Source organism: Podarcis erhardii, assembly GCF_964252035.2.
Source record: "Podarcis erhardii genome assembly, chromosome: 5".
Taxonomy (NCBI): domain Eukaryota; kingdom Metazoa; phylum Chordata; class Lepidosauria; order Squamata; family Lacertidae; genus Podarcis; species Podarcis erhardii.
The window spans coordinates 44,780,852-44,791,917 of NC_138509.1; the positions used below are offsets into that span (position 1 = coordinate 44,780,852).

The window sequence follows — 11,066 nt, forward strand, 5'->3', positions numbered from 1 at the left end:
TTTGGAGGGGGGGTAGTGGACAATGACAGATGATTAACAAACCTGTTTTAAAATTGCACGTGGTAACATACATTAGAGCCCCTGCCTTTGTAGTACTAGCAAAAGACATTAAGTACTGGGAGAAAGGGTACATGCTTGTACATCTCCAAGCATCCTCTTGAAATATATGTAGGGGAGGAATTACATTTAACTGTAGTACTGCCTACATTTCTAAAAAGAGACAAAGACTTAGCATAAACGTTGTAGCATGAACTTGTATAGTCATGTGTGTGTTTCCAGTCAGCTGACACCACAAAATAATAATCATGTGCTATTCTAATTACTGTATTGTTACATTATTTCAAAATCAGGTCATTTTGTTTCTCTTAACAGTTTAACAACAATCAAGTGATACTTTTTAAAATACAAGTCCTCAAATCCTTTAGTTGTCTGTAGATAGCAGATGTCCATTTATCACTGTCTCCTAGCAACTAAGGTTAGGCTATTTACACATTTATAACCCTTGTATGTTGATCAATTACTTGAACACTCATTTATTATAATACTATCCCTAGAATTTGTAGAAAACAAAGAGTCTAGCAATTTGGCACAATCAGCAGTAGTTCAATATATTTCTATTCTTATACTATCCTCAAATGGAAGATAATGATGCAGCATAAACCAAGATGGCTTGGCAGAGTCTTCTACACATTTGGCTAGTGCTGAAAATAAGCCATATAGAAATGTATCAAAATCTGTGCCAAATAAATTGGAAGTGCTACATAGAATGACCAACCAAAAAAGACAGAAAGAACTTTAAGAGGAGATAGTAGATTAAAGTATTTGTGCAGAAAAAGTAGTGGTTTTTTTCTTTAAAGTCATCTAAAAACACAGTACAGTGGTACCCTCTGGATACGCACACCTCTGGTTGCATATCCTTCACAATGCGAATGTGGCAAACCGCCCCGCGCACATGCACAGAAGCACTCTACCACCCCGTGTGAATGTGCAGAAGTGGTCCCTCTGGTTGCAGAAACCTCAGGATCTGACCAGAGCTCTGGAACGGATCCCGTCCGCAAGCGGAGGTACCACTGTAATGCTATTTGACACTATTAATCCAGTTAGGGTAAAATACCCAGCTTTCCCATAATTTCAGTACAAATTTCATACTGAAGGACCCTGATCAAGCCATATTATGAACTCTATATGGGATTTACATAAGTGACACCACCACAGAGTATGGCTTCTAAACCCCTTTATCAGCAATTACAGAAACTTAAGTGAAACTTCAGGAAGACCATATAATGCAAAAGAAGCTGAAGTTGAAAAAAATGTCAAGTTGTGCATACAGAAGCCCTTACATCTATTCAATAAATTCTTCAGATCATAGATCTTTTAAAGTTAAGTATCGTTTGCTCAGTATCACACCACAACAAAGTGCTATATCAAATTAATCTATACACAGTAGTAGGAAACTAGATCCCGCCAGTGAGCCAGATTTCCACATATCCTGGTGGGACAAGTTTGACAGGCTGCCCACCTGTCAACCCCTTGGTGTTACAACAACATCAGGTGACCCATTTTTGCCCCTGGAGATTTGAAAGCAAAGTGTATGGGCAAAAAAGCATGTGCAGTGCTTGTGGATGCTTGGGAAGCACTGCACAAGGGGTTTTGCAGGCAACTCAGATCAGCAGTGCCTGCAGAGTTCCTTTCTGCCAAGCCCATTTCATCCAAGCCTTTACCAGTCCCACATTGGATGTAACATATGATGCAAAGTGTAGGGCAGGTGGGAGTGACTTTGCTGAAATGGACAGGCAGGCCAAACGTGGAGGGTACAGTGACTGACGGGCATAAATTAGGCCGACAGGCCAGAGGTTCTTCACCTTTGCTAGTTCAAAATTATCTACTTCTACCAATTACATTACTAGTTGACATAATACGGGTGTGGGGGTGTTAGGGGAGGGGTAGCACATCTGGTGGGGGACACATCATGCTCCTTCTGGTGTAGTTTGTTCACCTTCAGTCCCCACCCTGCAATTCTCAGGTTGTGTAAACTTTCCACGCTGTAACCTTTCTAAGATTTCTAACCTACAGCTTATTCTAACATTAGTTGCTTCCTTTGCTAATATAAAAACAACTGTTTATTTTTGCTTCTATGCCTTCTAAGGGAACTGCAACACCACACTGACAAACATGTTGTATAAGTAGTTTTATTATTATTTTTCAAACGGTGACTTCGCCATTACTGCCTTGCCCCGGGAGCACTTTAAGTAACCTGAAACAATAGTATAAGGCTCAGCCTTAACCAAATTGGGGGTGGGGGTGGGGGTGGAAATCCTCCCATCTTAATGGAACTGATTAGCAAGGGTAAGATTGGTTTAACATTTATTTTTCCTTTTAAAAAGTCTTTTTCAACATCCTAAGAAAAATGTTTTGTATAATTCGAAAGGTTACATACTGCAACACTGGATGGGCCTGTTAAACCACATTATTTCTATGCCTAATTTTCATTCTGCTGAACCAACAGAATAACTTTTTTATCCCTTCTTGGAGCATCAACCATTTGAATTTACTCATTGTTAAAACTTCATTTACAGTTTATGTCAACATCAACAAAAAATAACTTTATTTCCTAATAATATACCGGTATGTAGTGAACTGTTTTAAAGAAACCTTTAGCTCATTAGAAACTATAGGCTATGAAATTTTTCAGTACTAGTGATTACAATATGCTTACAAAAACAGACCAAAAGCTCAATCATGTCACTACATGTTAAAGTAAAATGTTGTAAATCCTAGAAAGAGTTCTGAATAGGCACATCTAAATGGGAAACCTTTTCACCCCAGTGGGCCTGATCTTTATCTCCCTGATCCTGGTGGGCCAAATTTGACAAATTGGCAGAGCCACCCACCTGTTAATTATTTGATGTAATTAGGGTTTGTTTCCAGGCACAATTCAAAGTGCTGGTTTTGACCTAGAAAGCCCTATAAGGCTTAGGTCCAGGCTATCTCAAAGACCGTATTCTCTCATAAGAACCTGCCCAAGCTGTGACATCATCAGGGTAGGGCATCATCTCAGTCCCACCACCCTCACAGGTACACTTGGTGGGAATGCAGGAGAGGGAGCCACTCTGGTGGCTGATGTCAGAGTTTGGAACTCATTTCCTAGAAAAGTTAGACTGACTCCCTCCTTATTGTCCTTTCACAGGCAGGTGAAGACGTTTTTATTCCCACAGGCCTTTTAAGAACTGGCTGTCTTTAAGGAAAGGACTGGTGCTGTGATGTTATTGTTGTTATTATCTATATTTTTAATGTATCTTTTAATATGTTGTTGAAATTCTGCTAATGTTTAATTACTTTAATTATTCTTTTTTATCTTTTAATTTGTTTCTATTTTATCTGTGCTTTTGTATTTTTATCTGTAGGCCACCTTGACGGTCTGGGGAAAAGGAAGAAGGAGAAGGAGAAGGAGATCTGCAGAACATCAGTACTTCAAAACACCCTTCAGGACTTGAAAATATCCCTGTGTGGTTCTGTGAAGAGCCCCCAAGTCTGCCTTTCTGCAGGGATTGGCAGAATTTGGTGTGCACTCAGTCCAGCAGGACTGGAACTCCAAGAATCCCTGATGATTGTCCATGCTACCTAGGGCTGATGAGAGTTGGAATCCAACAACATCTAGAGGCTCATAGGTTTTCTCATCCCTAAACTAAAAATACATAGGTTGGCTAAAGATTAAGCCACCTGGTAGGTGTCATCCTTGCTGGTATACCACAGGCTTAATAAGGCTGCAATCCTAATTTATCCAGGAGTACACCCCACTGAATTCAATGGGGCTTGTTCTGAGTATACATGGCTTGGACTATTGGTTATTTCTGTTGTTTATCATTCTTTGTAGTTAAAATAAAATACAAATTAAAGCAAAATTTTATGTGCTAAATAATATTTGAACAATAGCGGGGTACTTTCTTTACAATCAAATCATAAATGCTAACTTTCTACACAGGAAATTTAGATTATAATACATTTAAAGAACCTCAGCTTTCTAGTTCTGATATGCATAAACTAAAATTGGCTTTTGTAACTCAGCTACTAATTCCTAGATGGCTTCAGTGGACTTCAGAACCGTCTCTTATAAATTCACAATTCAAATCACCTCCAAAAAGGCAGCAAACACACAAAAGGCAGCTATTCCTCAAGAATTAGTGGAAATAGCAGAAATAGAATCTGAAATGTTTTAAATCTACAGAAAACTGAGCTGGGAATGAAAACATCCTGTTATTCCGTGGAAAGTAACTTGTCTTCAGTGGCATGCCAGAAAACTTTGGATAGCTAGATAAATTTATGCCCTTGAAATCATAGCCAGCATATATGTAGCAGGAAGCATTACCAATTACAGTGCCACATCCCATGAGTTCTAGCAAAGGCATTCCTTGCTCATAAAAAAACAATGCAATTACAGAGCCACTTCACAGCCCTTGTTAAGAGCAGCATCTAGACTATGTTTAGGGCACCCTGCTGTCACACACAGCCCTCAATGCTACTGCCTAAGACTATAAGGGGTTGCCCTATGTAATGCATCAACTGGAAATGGTATGTTCAGAATCTTTTTAGAATATCTAGGGGTGAAAGTACTCTCTCAAATCAGGAGAGGGGAGATCTGAGAAGACAACAGAAGAATCTGTACAGCTTTGAAGACTATTTTTTTTTACAAAGCAACAGCACAGGGGAACTTGCTCTCAAATACAGAGAGGGTTATCTGCGGTACTCCAAAAAGTACTGTATGACCTCCAAAAATGCCTTGCTTGGCCATTAAGACAGCTGCTGCAATGTAGGAAGATTTTGTTCTAATTATCATTGTCCAGTACAATTTCTTACTATGACTGATGCAGTTCACAAAGTGTATCATGCCAAAGATGCAGTCTCCTTGTGATAGTTGCTGGGAGGGGGGGGCTGCTCAGCTAGAGTACAACTGCACAAAATCAAATCAATTTCACTCTAACAAGGATAAAGAATTTAACATCTGCACTGAAAAAATCCAGTATTTATGGCATGCCACTTTTGCAACAGAAACAGTAAGACACAGGTTACAGTCTATGAATAATGAGGAAGAGGAGGGGTGGAAAACAGGAGAGGTATGACCTCACTATAGTAAGATGTAGGTACTGCAGCACTAAATGTGGATAAGCAAGAACACAGAAATGTCTCTGCTGCATATGCCAAATTGTGGTTTTCTTAGCGCTTTGAAACAACAGCGTTGGATACACTGCACTAGGTGTTCAAAACCCAACATTTACCGCATCACATTCCCGTTTCCAAAAACAGAAGTGATGCTCTCCATGCAGACCACGGGGGGGGGGCCTGTCGGATAAGCCACACACATTAAGCAAAAACAAGAGTTGCAATATTTAGCAGTCCCCCCCCCCCAAAAAAACGGCTTCTGGGCACCGAGCAATTTAGTACACATTATGCACACGTTAATACTTCTAGCGGCATGAAAGCCAACTCCGAATAAACTGCCATAGGTGGCAGAACCTTATAGTAAACAACCCAGTGGCGACAGAAGCATCTCCCCCGGGCAGGTGCCTGGATGCTCCAAAACCCACCCACCCTTTTTTCTTTTCTTGCGGCGGGGGGGGGGGGGATCCCTACATAGAGCAACCGACAAGCACTCCGTTGAGGTAACACAAGAGGGATCTCCCCCCCCCACACACACACACTAAACACAGTGGTCAAAGTTTTAGCCCATTTCTCCCCTGTTCTCCCAGCCCGAGCAAAAGGCTGGGGAGGCTCATAAACGAGGGGGGCGGTGAGCAAGGCAACATCGTTAAGTGGTGGTGTTTTTTGGGAGGGGGCGAGCAAACAGGGGGAGCTTCAAAGCCTCGTTAGGAGCGAGTGAAAGGCCTTAGGAATCCTTTGCCAACACTAGAGGGGGTGGCCCGGCCAACAAAGTGATATTGAAGCGGCGCGCGGTGTGGGGGGCTGGGGGGGACGGGGGGGAGGTCGCGTAAGCCCCGAGGTACCTCCAGGGGTTGGGCGGAGGGGGAAGAGGAAGGGCTGTGAAGCTGAGGGACGGAGTTCGCCTCCCTTCTCCGAAGTGCAACTATAAACGCCGACCCCCCCCCCCCCAAGTGAGAAACTGTCCCCTCGCCCTCATATACACCGGGGGGGAAGAGGCGGCTCAGGGTGATGTAATTCCTCACATTAAGTACAAAAGTCCCCCCCCAAAAAAAACCATTAAGAAATGCTGTTTTTTTTCCTCTCTGCCCCCACCCCGCCTCGTCGCTTCCCTCTCCCCCCCCCTCCACTCCCCATCTCCATACCTTCGCTGGGCAGCCTCCTGATCCCGCGACTGTCTCTCCTCAGCGGCTGCCGCCCATGCCCCTCACCCGCATCCCAGCCAGCCAGCCGCCCCTGCTCCGCACCGCTGGCTGCGGCCTCTCGCTCCCGTCTCCCCCCTCCCCCCCTCGCCCGCTCAGGACATGGTTCCTTCCTGGTCTGGGTGGCTAAAAGGACGTCGCTGGTTGGGAGGACGCTACCACCCCGGCGGGGCTGAGGGGGAGGGAAGCCCAGGCAACGAGATCCCGCCACCCTCGAATCTACCCTGGGCTCGCCTAATGGCGGCGGCTGGAGTGGCCCAAAACAAAATAAACCCCCATACGGCAAAGAGACTGGAAGCTCGCACGTCACCCGCCCGGCCTGGGGCCCTGCCGCGTCCCCATTGGCCGCAAAGGCGCCGACAGCCGGCCAATGGGACGGCGCCTCTTTGGAGACGAGCGGGTGATGTCATCCCAGTCTTTGGGGCGCCTCATTGTGAGGATGCTGAGGGGGGGGGAGGGGGAGGGAGTATCTCCTTTCCTATCCGGGAATAAAATAGGAGGTGGGGGTGGAAAGGAGAAACCCGCCCCTTGTGTGCACGCGCGGAAAATCCGAGAGGCCCACCTCGACCCTCCACAGCGAATAAGGCAGAGATGGCCGCTTGACGGCTGCAAAGCGCCCGCAGGACACTCTTTCCTCCCCGTGAAACATCGAGAAAGGGATTCCCTTTTCTCTGCTGCTGCTGCTGCTTCCACCACCACCTTCTCCCGCAGATTGCTTCCCTGTTCTGTGCCTGCAAAGAGAAAAGTCCTCTTGCACCATCCGAAATAAAGTGCTCAACGCCCGCCACGCTCAGGCAGCCTGTTGTTCCGCTTTCCACAGTGTTTATTTACTTGTTGCATTTATATCCCACACTTTTTCTCCAAGGGGGGCATACACGGTTCTCCCCCCCGCCATTTAATCCCCACAGCAACAACCCTGTGAGGTAGGTTAGGCTTAGAGGCAGCGACTGGCCCAAGGACACCTAGCCAGCTTCATGGCTGGCTGGGAGTTTTGACCCCTGCTCTCCCAGGATGTCCAAGTCGGATGCTCAAACCCAGACTCTCAACCTTGGGTTCCTGTATGTTGTTGGGACCACAGCTCCCATCATAGATAGCTGGCATGGCCAGTGGTCCGGCATGATGGAGGTGGTGGTTCAAGAAAATCTGGGGACCCAAGGCTGAAAAAACGCTGCTGGCAAACCACTATACCATGCTGGTTCTCAGTAATGGCTCTGCTCTCTAGGTATGGCTCCCCGTATTCCCCACTGCCAACCACTTTCCATTGCAGTCTAGACAAGTGTTTCTTACTCCTGCCAGTCCAGCTCCCTCCAAAAAATTTTTTGATTGAGCAGTGAGGTTCCCACTAATTTGCTCCCTATCATTGAACATATAGAAATGCTTTAAAATAGGGCCAGACCACTGGTCCATCGTAAGCCAGTATTGTATTCAGCCTTGACAGTAGCTGTAAATCAAGGCTGGAGAAATCTGTGGGCCCCACAGATGTTGAGCTCTAACTTCTATCAAGCCTACACTGTATATGGCCCGTGATCAGAGATGATAGGAGATAGAGTCCAAGCACATCTGGAGGGTGGCAGGTTCGTTTACCTTGCAAGATTATCAGACAAGATGGTCTTTCTCAGTCCAACTACCTGAGATTCTTTTTACTGGTGCCCAAACCAAGGATACACACATGCTCTACCTATAGCCCAGGGTGGCTATTCTTTTTAACAAGTACACTGTGTATCAAATAAAACATTGGACCGACTGTGCCGTTGTTAAGCAGCCTTCAGCAGTTGTGCGAAGAAGACTTGGGCAGTTATAGTAGTTAGCTATGTGATCCTGGGGCACACAGACCCAGTGTCGTTCCGTAAGAACAGGCCATGAGTGTGGTGGCATCAACATACTGATACCCAATTTTATTTGACCTCTTCATCTTATTTGACCTCTTCATCTAATTTCGGGGTTACTGTGAATGTGCTGAATTGGTGTCTGGTTTCAATGATGGTCTGGAGAAGGTCCAACAAACTCAAGAGAAAATAGGGGTATATTGGTCTGGTGATTTGTAGTGATGTAGGTTTCTGAATAATGCTGCATTTTTTTTAAATCTACCCCAAAAATAATATGCAAATCAGTGTAATTTGCATAAGATTTTTTTCAGTTTGTATTGGCACATATTCTGTTAAGAGCTTGCTGGATCAGGTCATTGGCCCATCCCACCCAGCATCCTGTTCTCATAGTGGCCAACCAGATGCTTGTGGGGAGCCTGTGAGTGGGACATGAAGGCAACAGCACTCTGCCCACCTGCAATTTCCAGCAACAGTGGACGTAGAACATAGCCACTGGCAGCCGTAAAGGTAAAGGGACCCCTGACCATTAGGTCCAATTGTGGCCGACTCTGGGGTTGCGGCGCTCATCTAGCTTTACTGGCCAAGGGAGCCGGCGTACAGCTTCCGGGTCATGTGGCCAGCATGACTAAGCTGCTTCTGGCGAACCAGAGCAGCACACGGAAACGGCGTTTACCTTCCCGCCGGAGCGGTACCTATTTATCTACTTGCACTTTGACGTGCTTTCGAACTGCTAGGTTGGCAGGAGCAGGGACCGAGCAACGGGAGCTCACCCCGTCACAGGGATTCAAACCGCCGACCTTCTGATCAGCAAGCCCTAGGCTCTGTGGTTTAACCCACAGCGCCACTGGCAGTCTTACCCTCCATTAATTTGTCTAATACTCATTTAAAGCCATCCATGTTAGTGGCCATCACTGCCTCTTGTGGGGGAGGGAATTTCATAATTTAACTGTGCCCAGTGTAATGTAGTAAAAAAACAAATCCAAGAGCTAAAAAAAAATTAATACCAAAACCAGCAGTGGTTTGTATGCATCTTACTTGTTTTTCTTCTTTTTTCTTTTTTGCCATAATACCTTTTCTATAGCTGCCTCTGCAGAGTTGAAAAAAAGTGTGAGGATTTGTCAGAGTAGGTTTTTTTCAAGGGGAAATGCTGATGAAGCTAACACGAACAATTTCGTGGTAGTAATTGAATCTCGTATTGAAGGGCACCATCTTGATTCCCTGGATTAGGATTTATGTTAGGCCGTGTTCAATGAGAAAGATTTACTGCCTTGATATTAATCTTGCTACACCTTTATCTTTAGATCATGGGGATGATACTGCAACTCAAATATGCTCTTTTGTCAACACAGACCTTGCCTGAAAGAGGGAACTTCAAGCCAATAATGTCTGAAGCCAACATCATTATTGCGCAGCTGACAGATGACTGTCAAGGAGCTAAAACACCTGACAGATTCCTTTCATAGTAAAGGATATGCTTCAGGTAAAGCACTATAGTATAGAAGCCCCGTGACAGAGTGTCACTTTGAGTAGCCTGATGCAACTCACATCCTCTTCCTACCAAGTATAGTATCTAGCACACATCATGCTGCATTGCCTATGTCAAGGCAAGTACTAAAATAATCAATAGACTGTTTTTGAAAGCGAATGGCACTTCTATGATAGCAGAGTATTATACACATTGGGGTCTGTTTTCTAGCCCAGCATAAACATGCAGTTCAAGAGAGGTGGTAGAAGTGAAAACATTCCCATTAGGGTCAGGAGAGAAGCATCTGTTCACATGTAGGTTGCCAACATTTTCTTTGTTATGCTCCTGTGCATAAGGTGTAAGAGGGGCATCTATAAACTGCATGGAGGCACTGGAATGGTGAAAGCTACACCCATTACCCTGCTTGTTGCATGCAGCTGACTCAGATACAGGTCCCCCGAGACAAAAAACAGGTTGACAACTCAGTGACACTATCACAACTCTGTGAGCAATGTTTTAAATTAAAGCTGTGGCTGTTTCACATGTGTCTCTGTTTTTAATAAAACTAGGAACTTTCGTCCTGCTTTTTAATTGTCTCAAACATGGGGCACAAGATGGGAGGGAGCATATGGTTCCCTATCTACCCAGCAGGGATGACAGTCAAGGCCACTGGCAAGGAACCTGAGACCCTACAGATGTTGTTAGCCACTCTGGCTGAGACTGAAGGGAGCCTAACAGTCAGGAATGATGGGAATTGTAGTCTAACAACATCTGCAGAGCCTCAAGTTCTTGCCCCATACCTTCCCACTAAGCACCAGTAGACAGAGGTGCCCAATATACCCCTCGCCTGAGATGCTGCTGGTTTAGAATTGGCCCTGTGTGTGGCTCCTTTCCTTGCAAAATGTTAATTTCTCTTCTTCAGACGACAACACATATAAACTTAGTACAATATTCTGAACATCATCTTTGTGGAAACATTATCCAGAAAGATTCAGTTCCTTCTGAGAAATGTATGGGTTCCATATGCAAGTTCTTAACCATGAGAGCTTCTGAGGCACTATTTTTGTGTGTGTTAAACTTTTAAGCTCTCTCTTCTATACCACTCTTTAATAAAATTCTTGGAGTGGATTATAGTACAGTAGTGCCCCGCAAGACGAATGCCTTGCAAGACAAAAAACTCGCTAGACGAAAGGTTTTTTCGTCCGCGATTTGCCTCGCAAGACGAATTCCCCTATGGGCTTGCTTCGCAAAACGAAAACGTCTCGCGACTTTGTTTCCTTTGTGTAAAAACCGTTAAAACCAAGGGTGCTTAGCTTGAGCAGCTGCAGTTGCGACTTGACTTCGAGGAGCAACTGTTAGCACGTGGTTTGGTAGCCTTTTCTCAGACTTTGCTCACTTTTGAAGATTTTCCAAAACTTT

The 11,066-nt window shown here is 44.9% G+C and overlaps 1 protein-coding gene across 1 annotated transcript in view; it reads right to left on the bottom strand.

Moving 5' to 3' along the window:
• ZRANB1 (zinc finger RANBP2-type containing 1) overlaps positions 1 to 6,685 on the bottom strand; it is a 40,755-nt gene extending 34,070 nt beyond the window's left edge. Inside the window, exon 1 of the mRNA XM_081863244.1 lies at positions 6,300 to 6,685. The gene's annotated coding sequence lies outside the window, so the exon portion shown is untranslated. The remainder of the gene's footprint in view (positions 1 to 6,299) is intronic.
• Between the last annotated feature and the right edge of the window lie 4,381 nt (positions 6,686 to 11,066).